We start from the raw sequence: 22,621 nt of genomic DNA, 5'->3' as shown, positions 1-22,621 counted from the left end.
GAGTTACTAAAAATAAAATGTGAAAAAATACCTAGGGAGGCCCTGTGATAATAACGCCACCTGGAGGTGGCGTTATCCAGGGTCTTCCCCGGTTACCGGACTCCTGCTCCACTCTAACGGAGTCGGTCCCAGTGATATAAACAGACTGCAAGCTGATTACTGTAAAAAAAAGAAAAAAAAATTGTCAACATTTTTTTTTACTTACCTGACTCCAGAAGACCGCTGATCGGACCTCCGGTGATGTCTCCCCTCCAGTCAGCTGGTCTACCATACTGCACTGCGGCCCGGTCATCAGGTGATCGGGTCCCAATGCAGTATGGGATATCACCTGACGGGAGGCATGGAGGACATCACCGGAGGCCCGGATCATGCAGGTAAGTGCTATTAAGGGAAGGGGGGGTCACAAGGGGTCCGCGATTGTGGGGGCGGGGCTTAGCACCGGGGGCGGGCTTAACACTGGGTGGGTAGCAGCGGCGGCCGGTCGGCGCATGCGCGGGCAAAAATACCGTGACTAGTGTGCGGAGGGGATTCGTAGGGACAGAGCTCTCTCGCAAGATCTGTCCCTGCAAGGGATTTGTAGTAAATCCCTGTGATAATATCACACTACAATCTGCATTTAATATGCGGATTGCAGTAAATAGAGCCCTTATACCCAGTTGTGCATAATATGTAGAAGCATTGTTGCTGACATTCTGGCTGCCCTTTCAGCGAGGGAGCAGCCAGATCGGCATGGCAGGGGGGAGTGGCCGTCGCAAGGGGGTGGGGAAGAACAGCTTACGGTCATTTGTGGGTGGAGGCGGGGCCACACAAATTGTGTCATTTTGGCCACACCCCCATTACACAATGCCAATATTACAGGCAGTGTGAAGCAGGGGGCGGGCCAAATTGACACGATTCAGAGTGAATCACGTCACCCCCCCCCCGTTGCGGGGGTTTCTCAGGTTATTGTGGGTGGGGGTCGGAGGGGTAGTGGCCACCGGCTGGCTTGCCTGCCTTTCCGGAAAGCCAGGAGCGCCATCCACTTTTTGGGAGGCTATCGGCCAAATCGGGAGTGTAGGCAAGTATGTGTAGAAGTTGCATTTCATAGTGAGACACAAAACAGTAAATGTGTGTATTTTGTGTCTCAGACACAAGCCAAAAGCTCCATGACTTCAGGGTGGTAGCTGTGGGATACAAGATGAATGTTACTGGCAGTACTATAATCAGGGCATTGTAAGATTTGTGAGCATATGCGTGTAATTAATATTTTTAATGTGAGCTGATAATAATTATATATGACTACGTTATTTTGTGAGTGTACAAATGAGTCTGCAATCACTGCCTGTTGTTTTTGGAAGAAGCCTAGTGAATGCCCTCTCTTGACAAATCTTTATATATGTGTGTCTGTGTCTGTGTCTTTTGGATGGTTCACCCGGCACACCGATAATGGGACAATTGGGAGGGTAATGGCCATCTAATAGGCTAGGGTACCAACAAGAAGTGCAATAAGCATGAGTCTGCCAAAGATGAACTGCAAGCACTACAATGTGGTATAATGTGAACTATGTGGACACTATATAGAGCATAATTTTAACTAGGCACTACTAGTGATGAGCGGTTCGGATTCTGAGGAATCCGAACCGCTCCGAACAGGTGGAATCCGAGTCCACCCGAACGCAAGTTCGGGTGTTCCCGCCTGACTCGGATTCCACCTCGAGGCCGAACGTCACCCGTCCGGCGTCGGATTCTCGCGAGAGCCGAGTGACGTTCGGCCTCTATAAAAAGGCGCGGCACCCGGCAGTCGGCGCCATTTCTCGCATGACGCGTAGTTAGGTAGTTAGCTAGTGCGCTGTCTGTTCTAGTGTTAGATAGATTAGAGTAGGCAGTGTTCTTGCTGCTCTGTGACTTTACTGGGCATAAGCCCTTTGTGTGTGCTCAGTGACTGGGCATAATAAGCCCACTGTGTGTATGTGTACTCTACTACTCACTGTATTATACAAGCTCCGTGACAACTGACAGGGCATAGCCCACTGAGTGTATTATACAAGCTCCGTGACTGGGCTTAGCCCACTGAGTGTATACAAGCTCCGTGACAGGGCATAGCCCACTGAGTGTTTTGTACAAGCTCCGTGACAGGGCATAAGCCCACTGAGTATTATACAAGCTCCGTGACAGGGCATAGCCCACTGTGTCTATTATACAAGCTCCGTGACAGGGCATAGCCCACTGTGTCTATTATACAAGCTCCGTGACAGGGCATAAGCCCACTGAGTGTATTATACAAGCTCCGTGACAGGGCATAAGCCCACTGAGTATTATACAAGCTCCGTGACAGGGCATAGCCAACTGTGTCTATTATACAAGCTCCGTGACAGGGCATAAGCCCACTGAGTATTATACAAGCTTCGTGACAGGTCATAGCCCACTGAGTGTATTATACAAGCTCCGTGACAGGGCATAGCCCACTGTGTCTATTATACAAGCTCCGTGACAGGGCATAAGCCCACTGAGTATTATACAAGCTCCGTGACAGGGCATAGCCTACTGTGTCTATTATACAAGCTCCGTGACAGGGCATAGCCCACTGAGTGTATTATACAAGCTCTGTGACAGGGCATAAACTCACTGAGTATTATACAAGCTCCGTGACAGGGCATAAGCCCACTGTGTCTATTATACAAGCTCCGTGACAGGGCATAGCCCACTGAGTGTATTATACAAGCTCCGTGACAGGGCATAGCCCACTGTGTCTATTATACAAGCTCCATAACAGGGCATAGCCCACTGAGTGTATTATACAAGCTCCGTGACAGGACATAGCCCACTGTGTCTATTATACAAGCTCCGTGACAGGACATAAGCCCACTGAGTATTATACAAGCTCCGTGACAGGGCATAGCCCACTGTGTCTATTATACAAGCTCCATGACAGGGCATAGCCCACTGAGTGTATTATACAAGCTCCGTGACAGGACATAGCCCACTGTGTCCATTATACAAGCTCCGTGACAGGGCATAAGCCCACTGAGTATTATACAAGCTCCGTGACAGGGCATAAGCCCACTGTGTCTATTATACAAGTTCCGTGACAGGGCATAAGCCCACTGAGTGTATTATACAAGCTCTGTGACAGGGCATAGCCCACTGTGTCTATTATACAAGCTCCGTGACAGGGATTAAGCCCACTGAGTATTATACAAGCTCCGTGACAGGGCATAGCCCACTGTGTCTATTATACAAGCTCCGTGACAGGGCATAGCCAACTGTGTCTATTATACAAGCTCCGTGACAGGGCATAAGCCCACTGAGTGTATTATACAAGCTCCGTGACAGGGCATAAGCCCACTGAGTATTATACAAGCTCCGTGACAGGGCATAGCCAACTGTGTCTATTATACAAGCTCCGTGACAGGGCATAAGCCCACTGAGTATTATACAAGCTTCGTGACAGGGCATAGCCCACTGAGTGTATTATACAAGCTCCGTGACAGGGCATAGCCCACTGTGTCTATTATACAAGCTCCGTGACAGGGCATAAGCCCACTGAGTATTATACAAGCTCCGTGACAGGGCATAGCCTACTGTGTCTATTATACAAGCTCCGTGACAGGGCATAGCCCACTGAGTGTATTATACAAGCTCTGTGACAGGGCATAAACCCACTGAGTATTATACAAGCTCCGTGACAGGGCATAAGCCCACTGTGTCTATTATACAAGCTCCGTGACAGGGCATAGCCCACTGAGTGTATTATACAAGCTCCGTGACAGGGCATAAGCCCACTGTGTCTATTATACAAGCTCCGTGACAGGGCATAGCCTACTGAGTGTATTATACAAGCTCCGTGACAGGGCATAGCCCACTGTGTCTATTATACAAGCTCCGTGACAGGGCATAAGCCCACTGTGTCTATAATACAAGCTCCGTGACAGGACATAAGCCCACTGAGTATTATACAAGCTCCGTGACAGGGCATAGCCTACTGTGTCTATTATACAAGCTCCGTGACAGGGCATAGCCCACTGAGTGTATTATACAAGCTCCGTGACAGGGCATAGCCCACTGTGTCTATAATACAAGCTCCGTGACAGGACATAAGCCCACTGAGTATTATACAAGCTCCGTGACAGGGCATAGCCTACTGTGTCTATTATACAAGCTCCGTGACAGGGCATAGCCCACTGAGTGTATTATACAAGCTCCGTGACAGGGCATAAGCCCACTGTGTCTATTATACAAGCTCCGTGACAGGGCATAGCCCACTGAGTGTATTATACAAGCTCCGTGACAGGGCATAGCCCACTGTGTCTATTATACAAGCTCCGTGACAGGGCATAAGCCCACTGAGTATTATACAAGCTCCGTGACAGGGCATAGCCTTCTGTGTCTATTATACAAGCTCCGTGACAGGGCATAGCCCACTGAGTGTATTATACAAGCTCCGTGACAGGGCATAGCCCACTGTGTCTATTATACAAGCTCCGTGACAGGGCATAAGCCCACTGAGTATTATACAAGCTCCGTGACAGGGCATAAGCCCACTGTGTCTATTATACAAGTTCCGTGACAGGGCATAAGCCCACTGATTGTATTATACAAGCTCTGTGACAGGGCATAGCCCACTGTGTCTATTATACAAGCTCCGTGACAGGGCATAAGCCCACTGAGTATTATACAAGCTCCGTGACAGGGCATAGCCCACTGTGTCTATTATACAAGCTCCGTGACAGGGCATAGCCCACTGTGTCTATTATACAAGCTCCGTGACAGGGCATAAGCCCACTGAGTGTATTATACAAGCTCCGTGACAGGGCATAAGCCCACTGAGTATTATACAAGCTCCATGACAGGGCATAGCCAACTGTGTCTATTATACAAGCTCCGTGACAGGGCATAAGCCCACTGAGTATTATACAAGCTTCGTGACAGGGCATAGCCCACTGAGTGTATTATACAAGCTCCGTGACAGGGCATAGCCCACTGTGTCTATTATACAAGCTCCGTGACAGGGCATAAGCCCACTGAGTATTATACAAGCTCCGTGACAGGGCATAGCCTACTGTGTCTATTATACAAGCTCCGTGACAGGGCATAGCCCACTGAGTGTATTATACAAGCTCTGTGACAGGGCATAAACCCACTGAGTATTATACAAGCTCCGTGACAGGGCATAAGCCCACTGTGTCTATTATACAAGCTCCGTGACAGGGCATAGCCCACTGAGTGTATTATACAAGCTCCGTGACAGGGCATAAGCCCACTGTGTCTATTATACAAGCTCCGTGACAGGGCATAGCCTACTGAGTGTATTATACAAGCTCCGTGACAGGGCATAGCCCACTGTGTCTATTATACAAGCTCCGTGACAGGGCATAAGCCCACTGTGTCTATAATACAAGCTCCGTGACAGGACATAAGCCCACTGAGTATTATACAAGCTCCGTGACATGGCATAGCCTACTGTGTCTATTATACAAGCTCCGTGACAGGGCATAGCCCACTGAGTGTATTATACAAGCTCCGTGACAGGGCATAAGCCCACTGTGTCTATTATACAAGCTCCGTGACAGGGCATAAGCCCACTGTGTCTATAATACAAGCTCCGTGACAGGACATAAGCCCACTGAGTATTATACAAGCTCCGTGACAGGGCATAGCCTACTGTGTCTATTATACAAGCTCCGTGACAGGGCATAGCCCACTGAGTGTATTATACAAGCTCCGTGACAGGGCATAAGCCCACTGTGTCTATTATACAAGCTCCGTGACAGGGCATAGCCCACTGAGTGTATTATACAAGCTCCGTGACAGGGCATAGCCCACTGTGTCTATTATACAAGCTCCGTGACAGGGCATAAGCCCACTGAGTATTATACAAGCTCCGTGACAGGGCATAGCCTTCTGTGTCTATTATACAAGCTCCGTGACAGGGCATAGCCCACTGAGTGTATTATACAAGCTCCGTGACAGGGCATAAGCCCACTGAGTATTATACAAGCTCCGTGACAGGGCATAGCCCACTGTGTCTATTATACAAGCTCCGTGACAGGGCATAGCCCACTGAGTGTATTATACAAGCTCCGTGACAGGGCATAGCCCACTGTGTCTATTATACAAGCTCCGTGACAGGACATAAGCCCACTGAGTATTATACAAGCTCCGTGACAGGGCATAGCCCACTGTGTCTATTATACAAGCTCCATGACAGGGCATAGCCCACTGAGTGTATTATACAAGCTCCGTGACAGGGCATAGCCCACTGTGTCTATTATACAAGCTCCGTGACAGGGCATAAGCCCACTGAGTATTATACAAGCTCCGTGACAGGGCATAAGCCCACTGTGTCTATTATACAAGTTCCGTGACAGGGCATAAGCCCACTGAGTGTATTATACAAGCTCTGTGACAGGGCATAGCCCACTGTGTCTATTATACAAGCTCCATGACAGGGCATAAGCCCACTGAGTATTATACAAGCTCCGTGACAGGGCATAGCCCACTGTGTCTATTTTACAAGCTCCGTGACAGGGCATAGCCCACTGAGTGTATTATACAAGCTCCGTGACAGGGCATAGCCCACTGTGTCTATTATACAAGCTCCGTGAAAGGGCATAGCCCACTGTGTGTATACAAGCTCTGTGACTCCAGTTCATAGTGATAAAGTAATATGAATCACGAGAATGACCTGAGAGGAGAGCAGAAACAACATGTAAATGCTAGCATTGCAGCGGCGGGAAGTCCATCACTTTTATCTAAAGCTGATGCTCAAGGGCGTAGAGGCTTTAAAACCTTAGGGCACCTGAAATCAAAAAATGTAGATTTTACAGGGGTAAAGACAAAAAAAAAACCTCTAAAGACTACTACTATTGCAGAGAAACAGAAAATTGGCAACATACCATTCACCACACGTAGCGGCAAGGAAAGACTCAGGCTTTGCCCATTATTTCTGAGTGGTGGTTCTGCAGCTGTCAGTGAGGCATCTTGTGCCTCTCGTGATGATAAAAGACCTTTTCAATCAGACTATAGAAGTGTGAAAAAATTTAAAACCAATAAGGCAGTCGAACAAACTGTGTTTTTTGAAACACAAATGTCAGAAATCCCTGAGGAGAGTCTAAGTGGGTCCACGAGTGGCATTTCTATGTGTAAGCCTGACCATTCAGAGAAGCCGCCCTCCACAGTTTCTTTTCCATCTGTAGTTGTGGGGATGAGCAGTATTGCCGAGGACATAGAAATTGAGGATGCCACCGTGGAATTGCAAGAGGATGAGAGGAATATATGTGCAGCTGATGCTGGCACTAATGAGGATGTTAAGGATGAGTTATTTGTATAAGTCAGGCACCAGTGGAAGCAGCTCTTGGCCAAGATAAGAAGGCCATTGCCATGCCTGGGCATAGAACCAACAAATCCACATCTTTTGTGTGGAATTACTTTTACCCAAACCCTGACAACGTTTGTCAAGCCATTTGTAGCCTCTGTGAGACCACAGTAAGTAGAGGTAGGGACATTAAACATCTAGGAACCTCTACGCTATTATGTCATCTGCAGCGAGCTCATGACAGGTGTTTGATAACAGAAACTACTGCAAAAAAAATAACAACTAGCAGTCCAGCATTAGCTAGATGCCTTCTCTCTACTAATTCCCAGCACCTGCAATCTCCGCCGACAACACCTTCCTCCTCAATATCCTCAGGAATGATCAGTGGTAGTACAACATCCAATTTGTTAGTGCTAAGTCACGGTGACTCCTCCAATTTCCAGGACACCTCAGAAGAAACTGAATCTTTGAGCGCTAGGCCTGCTGCTGCTGCTGCTGCTGCTGGTGGATCTTCATCCCAGAAGTGGACCAAGAAGACTACTAGTAGTATACCAAAAAAACAATTGACTGTTAAATAATCTCTTGCAAGGGGAAGCAAGTATGACAGCTCTCACCCTGTCGCACAGCGGATCACTGACGCCATGACAGCTATGCTAATATTAGATCTGCGTCCAATATCCTCAATTAATGCAGTGGGATTTACACAGCTAATTGAGGTCATGTGTCCCCGGTACCAAATTCCATCTCGGTTTCATTTTACCCGAAAAGCCATTCCTCGGCTGTACCAGGACGTTAAACAGAACTTAATTATTGGTCTGCAAAATGCTATTGTACCCACTGTCCACTTAACCACAGATATGTGGACAAGCAGTAGTGGACAAACTAAAGATTACATGATGACTGTGACGGCCCACTGGGTGGGTGAATCGCCTTCAGCAGCAGCAGTATCTAACAAACAACACCAGCTCATTCAGTGGCAGGCAACTCTGTGCATCACTGGATTCAATAAGAGGCATACCGCTGACAACCTCTTAGAAAAACTAAGAGATGTCATAGAAACATGGCTTACCCCACTTGGACTCTCCTCAGGATTTGTGATTTCTGACAATGCTACAAATATAGTGAAAGCATTACAGCTGGGTGAATTCCAACACATCCCCTGTTTTGCTCACACAATAAACTTAGTGGTGCAGGGTTTTTTAAAAAACGACAGGGGCGTGCAGGAGATGCTGTCTGTGGCCCGAAAAATTTCGGGACATTTTCGGCATTCAGCAACAGCGTGCAGGAGATTGCAGCACCTGCAAGAGCAGTTTAATTTGCCCTGCCATCAACTGAAGCAAGAAGTGGTAACGAGGTGGAACTCAACCCTGTATATGCTTCAGCGGATGGAGGAGCAGCAAAAAGCCATCCATAGCTATACGACAAGCCATGACATTGGGAGAGGAGGGGGAATGTACCTTACCCCAGCACAGTGGAGAGTACTTTCTGTCTTGTGCAAGGTGCTCAAACCATTTGAAGTTGCCACTTGTGAAGTGAGTGCTGACACTGCTAGCTTGAGTAAGGTGATTCCCCTGATTTCGCTTTTGGAAAAGCAGCTGGAGAAATTGAAGGATGATATTAAACATAGTGATTCCGCAAAGTATGCTGGACTGATAGATCAAGTCCTTTGTTCACTTCGCCAGGATCCACGGGTGGCCAAGATCTTGAAATCTGATCATTATATTTTAGCAACCATTCTTGATCCTAGGTTCAAGTCATATGCTGTGTCTTTCTTTACAACTGACCCAGATCTTAAAAGAACCAAAGCGCTCCAGGTGAGCAAGTTGGCAGCTGAAGTGACACATGGCACTACGATGACGTCTCCTCCTTCGGTTTCTCCAGCAGCAGCCAGAAAAAAATGCACCTTTTCCAAAAGACCCAGTGGTGATGCAGATAAGTCAAGTCAACATTTTGACATCTGGTCGGGTCTAAAAGATTTGCCCAACACCAGTGACACCTCTACCGCAACTCCATCTAATACGATTACCATCCAAAGAATGGTGGAGGATTATTTTCAGGACACCGTACACGTAGACATGTCACAGAGTCCCTTCGAATATTGGAAGAAAAAAAAGGCAATTTGGAGACCCTTGTATAAACTGGCTTTGCATTATTTAAGCTGCCCACCCTCCAGTGTGTACTCGGAGAGAGTTTTCAGTACAGCCGGGAACCTTGTGAGTGAACGACGAAGGAGGCTACTTCCACAAAATGTAGAAAAAATGATGTTCATTAAAATGAACAGGAAATTTCACGAGGAAAACCTTTCCCACCAATCACGTCACAGTACAGATACTTCTGTAATGGTAGATTCCAGCGGGGATGAACTGATATTGTGTGAGGAATCGGATGATGTACACACTGATGAGGGTGAGGATGGCAATGATGGTGACATCATGCCACTGTAGACCTGTTGCCTTTAGTAGATTGGAAGATTTTTCTGTGGGGGCCCAAACAAACCAAGCACTTCAGCCACAAAGTGGCAGTACCTGTCGCTGAAATGCTTCGTTTGTTAAAGTGTGCATGTCCTTTTTAAGATCCAACATAAAGGGTGGGTGGGAGGGCCCAAGGACAATTCCATCTAGCACTACCTTTCATTTCTGCCACTGCTGTGTGGCATAGTTTCATAGATGTGCTTTAAACTGTGGTGTCTGTGCCACTGCGCCACTGCTCTGACGCTTGGTCACCAGTCAGCTCACTGCAACCTTTGGCCAATAATGGTGAAAACAATAATTTAAGCTGTGAGGTGGTCTAAATTGACTGTAAATGACTGGAAATTAATGTTATTGAGGTAAATAACACTCTAGGAAGAAAAAAAAGCCCAATTTATGTAATTTTAGCTTTTTTTGCCAATTTTGGCAAAAAATCCAAATCCAAATCCAAATCCAAAGCCAGTCACCGCAGTTTGGCAAATCCAAATCCAAATTAAAAGCCGGACGACGAATTAGAACCAAATCCAAATCCGTCAAAAATGGTCCGGCGCACATCCCTAGGCACTACCATAGATCATAAAATAAAGAACTGCTGTGGAAAGAGGTCTGTCTCTAGGAGCATTGGGTGGGGACCCCTTCAAAATGTTGCTATGGGGCCCAGAAAGTTCTAGTTACACCCCTGCATAAAGGACTGCCTTCGCGTGGATTATAGAGAGGAAACTTCAGGCAGAACACAGGAAAATGGTTAGTGTCAGTGTGATACACAGTGTGTGTATGTGTGTGTGTGCGAGGGATTGTGTGTGAGAGAGAGAGGCACAGTGTGTTTGAGAAAGACACAGAATTTGCGGTAGTGTGAGAGGCGCAGAATGTGCATAAGTGTGTGTGAGAGGACCAGAGACAAGGAGAGTGTGAGAGGGACAGAGGGCCTCATTCAGATGCGGTCATAGGATGCAAGCGGTCATTCTGAAACAGGGCGGCCGCTTGCATCCTGAACGGCCGCCTCCATGTCGGTCGTTAGGCAGTGGGTTAACACACACAGCTCTAACGACCGCTAAGGGTGATGGTCGCGATGGCCAAGACCGTCGCGACCATCGGGGCTTACGACGAGACCCTAAGGTAGGGTCTCGTTAACCTTAAGCCCCAGGGAGCTTCCTGCTCTGTTTGAGCAGGGAGCTCCCCACTGACATCACTGATGATGTCAGTGGGGCCACCCCCAAACGGCAAGCGTTCCGACAGGAATGCCTCCGTTTAGCCGGGCACGCCCCCGGCCCGCCCAGCAAACGAAGCGAGCTGTCACTCAACATCGACAGCTCGCCCCATCTGCTACGAGACCCCTAACGACGGATCACTCGTCGTTAGCCGGGTCTCGCGCATGCGCACTGGAGCAACATCGACCCGGTTGCGAGCTCGTAGAGCTAACGACCGGGTCTGAATAAGCTCCAGAGTGTGCATCAGTGTGTGTGAGAGGACCAGTGTGTGTAAGAGATTCACATGTTTGTGAGAGGACCAGCGTGTGCATCAGTATTTGTGAGAGACACAGAGTTTGTGTCTCTATGTGTGAGAGGCACAGAGTGTGCATGAGGCACAGTGGGGGTCATTCAGACCCGCTCGCGAGCGCAGGACGCTCGCAAGTGGGTCGATGGTGCGCTACTGCACATGCCCACGACGGAGGAAGCTCCGTTGTGCGCATGCGTGAGACCCGAGTAGCGACGGGATAGCCGTCGCTCCGGATCTCGCACCAAAGGGGGCGTGCTGTCGATGTTGATTGACAGCACGCCCCCTTTGGTGGGCGTGCCGGGGGCGTGGCTGCCAGACGGAGGTGTTCCCATGGGAACGCCTACCGTCTGAAGCCGGCCCCACTGACATCAGTAGTGATTTCAGTGGGAGTGATTTTGGCTCTGATAGAGCCAAAATCACTCCAGGGCTTGCGGCAGCGAGACCCTACCGCAGGGTCTCCATCGCAAGCCCGATGGTCACAATGGTCTTGACCATCGCGATCATCATCATGGACGCTCGCTATAGCTGTGGGTAGTCACCCACAGCTATGCGAGCGTCCAAGAGGCCGCTCCATTTTCATGTAGGAGGGCCCTGATTCAGAGCGAGCGCTCTGGTCAGAGCGTCCGGCTCTGAATCAGGCCCAGTGTGTGAGAGAGCGTGTGTGAGAGGCACATGTTTGTGAGGACCAGAGTGTGCATCAGTTTGTGTGAGAGGACCGGTGTGTGAGAGAGACACATGTTTGTGAGAGGACCATAGTGTGCATCAGTGTGTGTGCAAGAAACACATGTTTGTGAGAGGCACAGAGTGTGCATCATTGTGTGTGAGAGGAAAAGTGTGTGTGAGACACATGTTTGTGAGAGGACCAGAGTGTGCATCAGTGTGTGTGAGAGGCACAGGTCATGTGTCAGCTTGTGTGAGAGGCACAGGTCGTGCATCAGAATGTGTGAGAGGCACAGAGTGTTCGTCAGCATGATGCACATGGTGTGCATCAGTGTGTGAGAGGCACAGTGCATGCATCAGTGTGTGAGAGGCACAGGACCTGCGTCAGCATGTGTGAGAGGCATAGGGTGTGCGTCAGTGTGTGTGAGGCACAGGGTGTATGTCAGCATGTGTGAGGCACATGGCATACGTCAGCGTGTGTGAGAGGCACAGGGCATGCAAGAGCATGTGAGGCACAGAGTGTGTGCCAGTGTGTTAGACACACAGTGTATGCATCAGTGTGTGAGGCACAGGATGTGCTTCAGCATGTGTGAGAGGCACAGGGTGTGCAACAGCGTGTGTGAGGCACAGGGCATATGTCAGCAAGTGTGATGCGGAGTACGTCAGCGTGCGTGAGAGGCACAGGGCATGCGTCAGTGTGTATGAGAGGGACAGAGCGTGTGTGAGTGGCACAGAATGTCCGTCAGCATGTGTGAGAGGCACATGGCATACATCAGCATGTGTGAGAGGCACAGAGTGCGTCAGCATATGTGAGAGGCACAGGGTGTGCATCAGCATGTGTGAGAGGCACATGGCGTGCAACAGCATGTGAGGCACAGAGTGTGCGTCAGTGTGTGTGAGGCACCGAGTGCGTCAGCGTGTGAGAGGCACAGCGTATGCATCAGTGTGTGAGAGGCACAGGACGTACATCAGCGTGTGTAAGGCACAGGGTGTACGTCAGAATGTGTGATGCATTGGGCATACGTCAGCATGTGTGAGAGGCACAGGGCATGCGTCAGCATGAGTGAGAGGCACAGAGCATGTGTGAGTGGCACAGAGTGTGTGTCAACATGTGTGAGAGGCACAGGGCATGCGTTAGCATGTGTGAGACGCACAGGGTGTGCATCAGCATATGTGAGGGGCACATGGTGTGCAACAGCATGTGAGGCACAGAGTGTGCGTCAGTGTATGTGAGAGGCACAGAGTGTGTGTGAGAGACATAGAGTGTTTGTCAGCGTGTGTGAGGCACATGGCGTGCGTCAGTGTGTGAGAGGCACATTGCTTGCATCAGTGTGAGAGGCACAGGATGTGCATCAGCATATGTGAGAGGCACAGGGTGTGCATCAGCGTGTGTGAGGCACAGGGCGTACAGCAGTGTGTGTTAGGAAATTGGGGTACGTCAGTGCGTGAGAGGCACAGGGCGTACATCAGCGTGTGTGAGGAATGGGGGGTACGCCAGCGCAGGGCATGTGTCAGCGTGTGTGAAGGCACAGAGCATGTGTGAGTGGCACAGAGTGTGCATCACCATGTGTGATAGGCACAGGGCATGCGTCAGCATGTGTGAGAGGCACAGGACGTACATCAGCATGTTTGAAAGGCACAGGGCATGCTTCAGCGTGTGTGAGAGACACAGAGCGTGTGTGAGTGGCACAGAGTGTGCGTCAGCATGTGTTAGAGGCACAAGGCGTGCGTCAGCATGTGTGAAAGGCACAGGGCATGCGACAGCATGTGAGGCACACAGTGTGCGTCAGTAAGTGAGAGGTACAGAGTATGCATCAGTATGTGAGAGGTACAGGACGTGCGTCAACATGTGTGAGAGGCACAGGGCGTGCATCAGCGTATGTAAGGCACCAGAGTGTGAGTCAGTGTGTGAGAGTTACAGAGTGTGCATCAGTGTGTGAGAGAGGCACAGAGTGTGCGTCAGTGTGTGAGTGGCATAGTGTACATATTATCATTAGACCAATGGTTCTCAAACTCGGTCCTCAGGATTCCAAACAGCTCACGTTTTCCAGGTCACCCAGCAGGTACACAGGTGTATTTATTACTCACCGACACATTTTCATAGATCCACAGGTGAAGATAATTATTTCACTTGTGATTCTGGGGGAAACCTGGAAAACATGCACTGTTTGGGGTCCTGAGGGCCGAGTTTGAGAACTTGTGCATTATACTGTACTAAAGTGTGACCACACCTACCAGTGGTTGAACATACCTCTTCAGCGGGCCCCTGCTGCTACATTTCCCTGGTGGACCCTTAATGCCCCAGTCCGACACTGTTGGTGGGAGAACCAAAAGGCCAGGAGGATGGATACATTTAGGTCTACATATTCCCAAGTCATCTCCCATAATTGCTTTTAATATTTCTATCACCAAATTATTTCAGGAAAAAAACATGATCAATAACCAAATTTCATAAGTCAATAATATTTTTTTTTGTTCTATAATCAAAGAAGTTTTTCTCCGTCTTCTTTAGGTCCTAAAAGAAATTGTACCACAATGTGATGTCGGTTTATTGATTTTAAATAGTTGACCCTGTCAATATTTTTTTTATAATGATCTCTTTGATTGAATAGTAAAGAGGATCTGTTTATCCAGCCATTACCTTTTAAGGGAGAGATCCCTCAGACTGATTTGCTTTGGAGCCATTAGCAGGGTATATCCGGAATACTCTGCACACAAACACCTGTGGCTCCTTCTTCATCAGCGGGGTATAATCTCCTTCTATTCATATATGGACATTGACTTTATTTATTTTGATTCTAAATACCTTAAAGATAGTTGCTACACTTATCCATAGGAGATAAAGTTATTTCTACCATAATCCATGCTCTAATTTGATCTTATACATTTGCTTTTTACTGCAATTTCTTATTGTATTGCAGAACTCTTACATACAACTAGTTTGTGCTCTTTATGAGTGTTTATGCATTTCTTATGTGCTTATCTGTTATTGATTTTAACCATCGTGTACTGTATATGAGCTAAGTATCTATAAATGGTGCTATCTTGTCTTGTGAAAGATTAGAATAAACAGCACATAATTGAGCATTATAAATGATGTTTATATAACTCATCTGAGGACAGCACTTTACGTCCACATTTGGTTTATTATTTTTTTTAGTGTCATGCCATTAGTTTTAAAGAAACTAATTAGACACACTCTCTTTGTAAGCGCCAGGAGAAGAAACAATACCTTTTTCTTTTCCAATATCTATCCTAATGGGTTACAAGGGATACCTCCCAGTTTTTATAGTATCTGGGCTACCTACATTTTGCGTCATTTTTGTGGCTACACAATTGTATTATTATACTTCTCATTGTCTTTTTCTACAGTCTTGTAAAGCTGCATACACACACAACGATTGAGTTAATGAACGATTTTAGTAAACGATTTTCTACATTGAAAAAATGAACTAAAATCGTTTACTAAAGTTGTTCATTTGCTATGTTCATTTAAATGTAATGAACGATTTTTATGAATTACAAACGATTTTTGCATATTAACTTAATGAAAATCGTTGAGTTGACAAGTCTGACTGAACTACAAACTACAAACTACAAACGTGAACGCGCATGAACAATAATCGTTCATCGTTTGACTCAGAAAGTGAACGATTTTTAGAAAAGATTATCGTTAAACGATATCGTTTAACGATAATCGTTCAAAAAATCGTTCTGTGTGTATGCACCTTTAGGTTTTAAAGTCTGTCTTTTTTTGTTCTGCGTTAATTTTATTTTTATCTTGTACTTATTTGTGAGTGTCTGTGGTGTGTGTGACTCGTGTATGTGTGTGAGGTGATGTTGGAGGGTTTATTTATCAATGTTCAGTATTTTGTGTTGTGATGGAGGAGGAGAGTGTTAGCAAGAGGGCTGTGGAGATGGAGTCTGATGTGGAGAAGGTTTCTCTGCAGCAGATTTGTAGGAGGAGGATGATGATGATGGCTCTGAGGTCAGGGGCAAGACCAAGGGGTAAATTAGAAAAAGTGAGAGTTTTTAGAAGTGAGTTTTAAAAGTGATGTTGCCCATAGCAACCAATCAGATTCTAGCTATTATCTATTAGAAGGTGCTAGTTAAATGTTAAGTAGCATCTAATTGGTTGCTATGGGCAACATCACTTTTAAAACTCACTTCTAAAAACTCTCACTTTTGTAAATTTACCCCCAACCACTCCCCCATCACCACCCCCAAACGCTCACAGTCTGTCACTCACACTGCGATGGATTACTATGTTCGTGAGTAATAGCAGTGCGATTGCAGCACACGTGCATTGCAGTGCATGCGCAGTACTGAACAATCGCCCGATCTGCGTATGTAGTTGTACGCTGCTGAATCAGGCCCAATGTCCTGTGTTTTGTGCAGACCTGGAAATGTGAATTAGTCTAGTTAGCAAATATATGTGTCTACATTACCATTATGTTTTTGTTGCCCATGTTGCATGTGGTTTGTATAAAACACAAAACATGAACTTTAGAAGTAAAAAAGAAAATGGCAGGTTTATTTGTTTGTGCCATGACTAAATGCATTACAGCTGTTTTTATATGTGCAAAAGGCAAAACATGAGGCCTATACTAAGTGCAGTTGCTTTTCTGCTCTGCTAATGGTTAGGACAATGTACATTGGATTCCATTTGTTGTTGGTACAAATATCCTTATATGTATTAGCAGCCTTTTACTTTTGTAGTAAAACATTTTTTTTCCTTAATGCATTTTGTTATAATATCCCAATATAACATTACAGGCAAAAGTGTAAAGCTGGCCACACACTAGACCAACTTACATCCAACCAGCCAACTTGTTGATTGGTTGGAATGAAAATCTGGTAAGGAATGGGAGTAACTGATGATCAGCAATTTGCACCTAAATGCCAGAAAACAGATGAAAATTGACGGTCAGACAAGTTTGTTAAATGTTTGATCTAAACAATATGTTCAAACAACAGTTTTTGTCCATTTACCGGCGTTTGGGAGTAAATTGCTGATTGTCATTTGCTTTCATACCTTACCAGGTTTTCATTCCAACCAATCAAATAGTTGGATGGTTGGATGTAAGTTGGTCTAGTGTGTGGCCAGCTTTAGTGGTAAAAAAAAAGCAGCCCGGTCACCCGTAAGGCAGGATGATGAGCAGCCAGGTAAATATATTTTCAGGATAGTGTTTGGATAACCGACTAAGGGCCTGATTCAGCAAGGATCGCAGTAGCAAAGACGCACGCAATCGGTCAATTAATTTGAATTGTGCATGCGTATGCATCACAGTGCACGTGCGCGAACTAGCAATTGCGATGGGAGCTGTGTTTGAAGAGAGTACGCAGACCCAGAGCACAGTGATTGACAAGAAATGCCATTTCTGGGTGGTGACGGGGGGTGGTCAGGTGAACGCAGGCGTGCCAGTGCGTTGCAATGCCATTGCAGGGGTGTGCATAAATTATCCACCTCAATACCATACGTAGCCTGAGGCCTCATAGCGTGAGCTGAAGTTAGCAATTCCTGAGTGAGGGCTGACCTGCCCTAACTGTGCATATGGGTCCTATGTTACCCGATGGTACCGATTGTTTCGCTATATTGCCCAAGTATATGAATGTTAGTAAGGGGAAGTGGGTGTTCTTATGTTAGGCTGCGATTGCAAAGCGATTGCACACATTAGCATTTCACCGCTGATATTAGCAACTGCGGTGCGTGCGTATTCGCAGAATAGCAATCCTTGCTGAATCAGGCTTTAAGAACATTGTTGTCTTGCAATTTACACATGCTTCATTTCTTTAAGGGCCATCTTCAGCATGCCAATCTGCCAGACAGCCACCACTGTCACCGCCTTCTCTTTTTGGAGTAGGGAGAAACAACAGTCCCACATTCTGCCAACATCACAGACACCTCCGGGATGCGCATCCATTTGGTCAGTATTTGCAAAGAAGAATGTCAAACTTTCATGACTTGAATTGATGTAAAAAGTGGTAAAGTAGCACAGCGGAGAAGTTTAGCATAGGGAAAAATCATCATGTACAGAAAATTTTTAAAACTCTCCTTGACTGTTAAGCTACATGTTTGCTATGTTGTACCCCACAAATGACCATCCTTTTGACTTTGTCAAAAAAATCATACACCCCGGGCAATCCTGGTTACATTTCATGCACTAAAACAAGCATCTGCATATTGGACTTATTTATGTTGTTTAGGGGGGGTTGGGGGTGCTGTCTGAGTTTGAAGGTGCATACACACATAACGATTTTTTGAACGATTTAACTATAACAACGTCGTTATCTTTCGATCGTTGAAAAAATCGTTCCGTTTCTGAGTTATAATGATGAACGATTATCCTTCACGCGCGTTCCCATTTGTATTTTGTTGTTCATTCTGACTGACCAACTGAACGATTTTCATTAAGGGAAGCTACAAAAATAATTTCTAGTTCAGATTATCTAACAGAAAATCGTTCATAAAATCATTTATAAAATCGTTGGTAACAAAATCGTTGTGTGTGTATGCAGCTTTAAAGTTAGTTTCTAAGGTCCACAATCTACAATTGGAAATTCTGCCTTGTGTACTCTTGCATCTATTCACTCAGACTTACTTGGTGATCCTGGGGAAACACAAGAAGATGGAATATTCACATTACACATGTTTCCAGTCACACCACAATGGCCACAAACACCAAGCCCACCCAGCCAAGACTTACAAGAGACACCAACAAATATGGGTGCAGATACTGCCTCTGCCTTCCTCCCCTCCATGACAGCATTCCATCACCATCATATGGCACTAATGGACACACAAATGAGACACTTGTCACAAATTGGTTGGCATTTCCATAAACTTGAGGGCAGGCTTACCACTATTAATGCCAGTTTTTTTCTCTTAAATGAAAGTGTAAGTAACCATTCACAATATTATTACTATATACGCTTAACAGTTGTATGTGTATGCTGAAAATAATTTATTTCTTTAAATTATCGTTATTTTCACTTTGGACTTCCCTAAAGCAGGACCAAGTTTAAGCACCCGTCCATACCAGATCCTAAGTAAATGGGTTCTGTGGATGGTCTTAAGCAGAACCATGCTATATGGTTTCATTGACTCCCCATTGACTCCCTAGTTACTGGAATATTTCATTTTCGGTACTTTATTTATTTTTATGCGGAAAAAAAAACTATTTTTTTGTTATATTTGTATGCTGAAAAAAAGCATTTCTTATTATTGTTATATGCAGAAAAGAAATTACACATTTCTTTTTATATTTGTATGCTGAAAAACAGCATAGTTATTTTTATTTTGGCTTATGCCCTATTTCAGGCATTAGTTATTTTTTGCCTACACCACTTTAACAAAAAGCCAGAAACAGCATTATATGCTTGTGTTGACAGAATAAAACATGTTAGCAACCTGTTTATTGTGTTATTGCTTTTCTATTTCACTGTAAAACTTGTTTTCATGCAGTTAGTTATTTTTAAATATAACACACCTTTACATAAGGGAAAACTGAGTTTGGATACATTTAATGTGAAAAAAGTTGTAATTCACTTACATATTATTAAAAGAGTGTGTGAGGTAAATACAGTCACATACTTCAACTCAATGTGACGTTTTTAATGTTTTCACAAAAGGCCATGCAAATTATATGCAGCACAAACAGAGGCACCCTAATAGTGTGGTTATTTGAGATGTTTCCTATCCAAAACATTGGATGGTGATGTGTTTAGGCTTCTTGAAGTGACATAGGCAAGAAACATTTTTTGTTAACTACTGAAAATGATGCAGATGTTAAGCACTTTGAACTGCCAACAGGACACATTACAGTAGGAGCTAAATGCTTTGCACATGGACTTCAATCTTTAATTTTTAAGGATATCACCTGTGTTAAAACACATTGGCTAAGTTGTTAACCACAGGTGAGGCCAAAAATTAATTTAGAGGGAAGGCAAGACACATAATATAACATTTGCTGCAATGATGGGTAAGGCTGGGTACACACATCCAACTAGTTGATTGGTTGGAATGAAAATCTGGTAAGGTATGAATGGAAATGACAATCAGCAATTTGCTCCCAAACAATGGAAAATGGACCAACACTGTTGTTTGAACAAATTGTTTAGATCAAACTAGGGGTGAGCGGGTTCGGGTTTCTGAAATCCGAACCCCCCGAGCCCCCCCGATCCGAGGCCGATCCGAGTCAGGCTCGACTTTTCCCGCCTGACTCGGATCTGAAATCGAGGCAAAACTTCATCATCCCGCCTTCCGGATCTCGCGGGTTTTGGATCCTATATAAGGTACCCGCGTCGGCGCCATTTTCTCACTTGGCTGTGGATAGTGAAGAGGGAGGGTGGGAGTTAGGGCTGGCAGGGCTGTGTAGTGTAGTGTAGTGCAGAGTAGTGTTGTGCTGTGCTGTGCTGCTGTTGTCCATAGGGGCTGTGTCCACTACTTCAAAGTCCATAGGGGCTGGCTGTGTTGTGCTGTGCTGCTGTTGTCCATAGGGGCTGTGTCCACTACTTCAAAGTCCATAGGGGCTGGCTGGACTGTGTTGTGCAGTCAGTTGTCCATAGAGGCTGTGTCCACTCCAAAGTCCTGTGCAGTGTCCCAGTCCTAAAGGGGTGCTGTAGTGTTGTCCAGGGGGTGCTCTGTCCGTCAGGGGTGCTCCCCCCAAGTGCTAAAAAAAATATTTTTTTTGTGTATTTGTGAATTGTGTGCGCAGTAGCCGCACGTGCATCAACAAAGTAGTGCCAAGCGTGCGCCTGTGTAATAAGTAAAGGACCGGCTGGCTTGACCGTTAAAGGGTGCTGTAACCCCCAAATTACACTCCAAACCAAATAAAAAAATATTTTCTGTGTTTGTGAATTGTGTGCGCAGTAGCCGCACGTGCATCAACAAAGGAGCAGCGCCAAGCATGCGCCTGTGTCCCATAAGTAAAGAGCCGGCTGGCTCATTTCTTAAAGGGTGGTGTAACCCACAAAGTGCACTACTCTTCAGCAAAAATAAAAAAATATTTTCTGTGTTTGTGTGCGCCTTAGCCGCACGTATATATCAAATCGATATAACATAAATGGAGGACCAAACTTTCTCCGATAAAAATAAAATAGAGAAAGATCAAGAACCACTTCCTCCTAGTGCTGAATCTGCTGCCACTAGTCATGACATAGACGATAACATGCCATCAACGTCGTCTGCCAAGGCCGATGCCCAATGTCATAGTAGAAGCCACATACAATCCCAAATGACAAAGTTCAGGAAAATGACCTTAAAAAAAACATTTAAATCATCTGAAGAGAAACGTAAACTTGCCAATATGCCATTTATGACACGGAGTGGCAAGGAACGGCTAAGGTCTTTCCCTATGTTCATGACTAGTGGTTCAGCTTCACATGATGATGGAAGCCCTCCTCCCACTAAAAAAATCAAATGAGTTAAGCTGGCAAAAGCACAGCGAAGAACTGTGCGTCCTAAGAAGATATCACAAATCCCCAAGGAGAGTCCAAGTGTGGTGGCGGTTGCGATGCCTGACCTTCCCAGCACTGGACGGGAAGAGGTGGCTCTTTCCACCAATTGCACGCCCCCTGCAAGTGCTGAAAGGAGCACCCACAGTCCACTTGCTGATATGCAAATTGAAGATGTCACTGTTGAAGTACAACAGGATGAGGATACTGGTGTAGCTGGCGCTGAGGAGGAAGTTGGCGAGGAGGATTCTGATGGTGATGTGGTTTGTTTAAATCAGGCTCCGGGGGAGACAGTTGTTGTCCGTGGGATGAAAAAGCCCATCACGGTAATGCCTGGGCAGAAGACCAAACATTCCACCTCTTTGGTCTGGCAATATTTCTATCCAAATCCGGACAACAACTGTCTTGCCATATGTACCATATGTAAAGGTGGAATAAGTAGGGGTAGGGACGTTAACCGCCTAGGAACATCCTCCCTTATACGGCACCTGCAGCACGTTCATAATAAGTTACTGTCAAGTTCAGAAACTTTGGCTAAGACCGTAAGCAGTCCAGGGACACCTAAATCCCGTTGTCCTGTTGTATCCAAGCGCCTGCAAACCACATCGTCAACTCCCTCCTCGTCAATTTCCTCCTTAGTCAGGATCGGAAGTAGTCCTGCAGGCCATGTCACTGGCATGACAGACTCTCCTATCCGGGATTCCTCCGGAGGATCCTGCATTGCTACGCCTACTGCTGCCGCTGCTGCTGTTACTGCTGCTGGGAGTCGTTCATCATCCCAGAGAGGAAGTAGGAACACCACTACTTTTACTAAACAATTGACCCTCCAACAGTCCTTAGCGAGGAGGATGAAGTACGACAGCAGTCATCCTGAAGCAAAACGTATAACTGAGGCCTTAACTGCTATGTTGGTGTTAGACGTGCGTCCGCTATCCGCCATTAGTGCAGTGGGATTTACACAATTGATGGAGGTAGTGTGTCCCCGGTTCCAAATCCCGTCTAGATTCCACTTCATTAGGCAGGCGATACCGAGACTGTACAGAAACGTCAGAAAAACTGTCCTCAGTGTCCTGAAAAATGCCATTGTACCCAATGTCCACTTAACCACGGACATGTGGACAAGTGGAACAGGGCAGACTAAGGACTATATGACTGTGACAGCCCACTGGGTAGATGTATCACCTTACGCAGCAACAGCAGCAGCGTCCCCAGTAGCAGCATCTCAGAAACGCCAGCTCGTTCCAAG

The sequence above is a fragment of the Taudactylus pleione genome, unplaced genomic scaffold (genome assembly GCF_031769625.1).
Source record: "Taudactylus pleione unplaced genomic scaffold, aTauple2 ptg000207l, whole genome shotgun sequence".
Classification (NCBI taxonomy): domain Eukaryota; kingdom Metazoa; phylum Chordata; class Amphibia; order Anura; family Myobatrachidae; genus Taudactylus; species Taudactylus pleione.
This window is presented reverse-complemented; position numbering follows the sequence as displayed.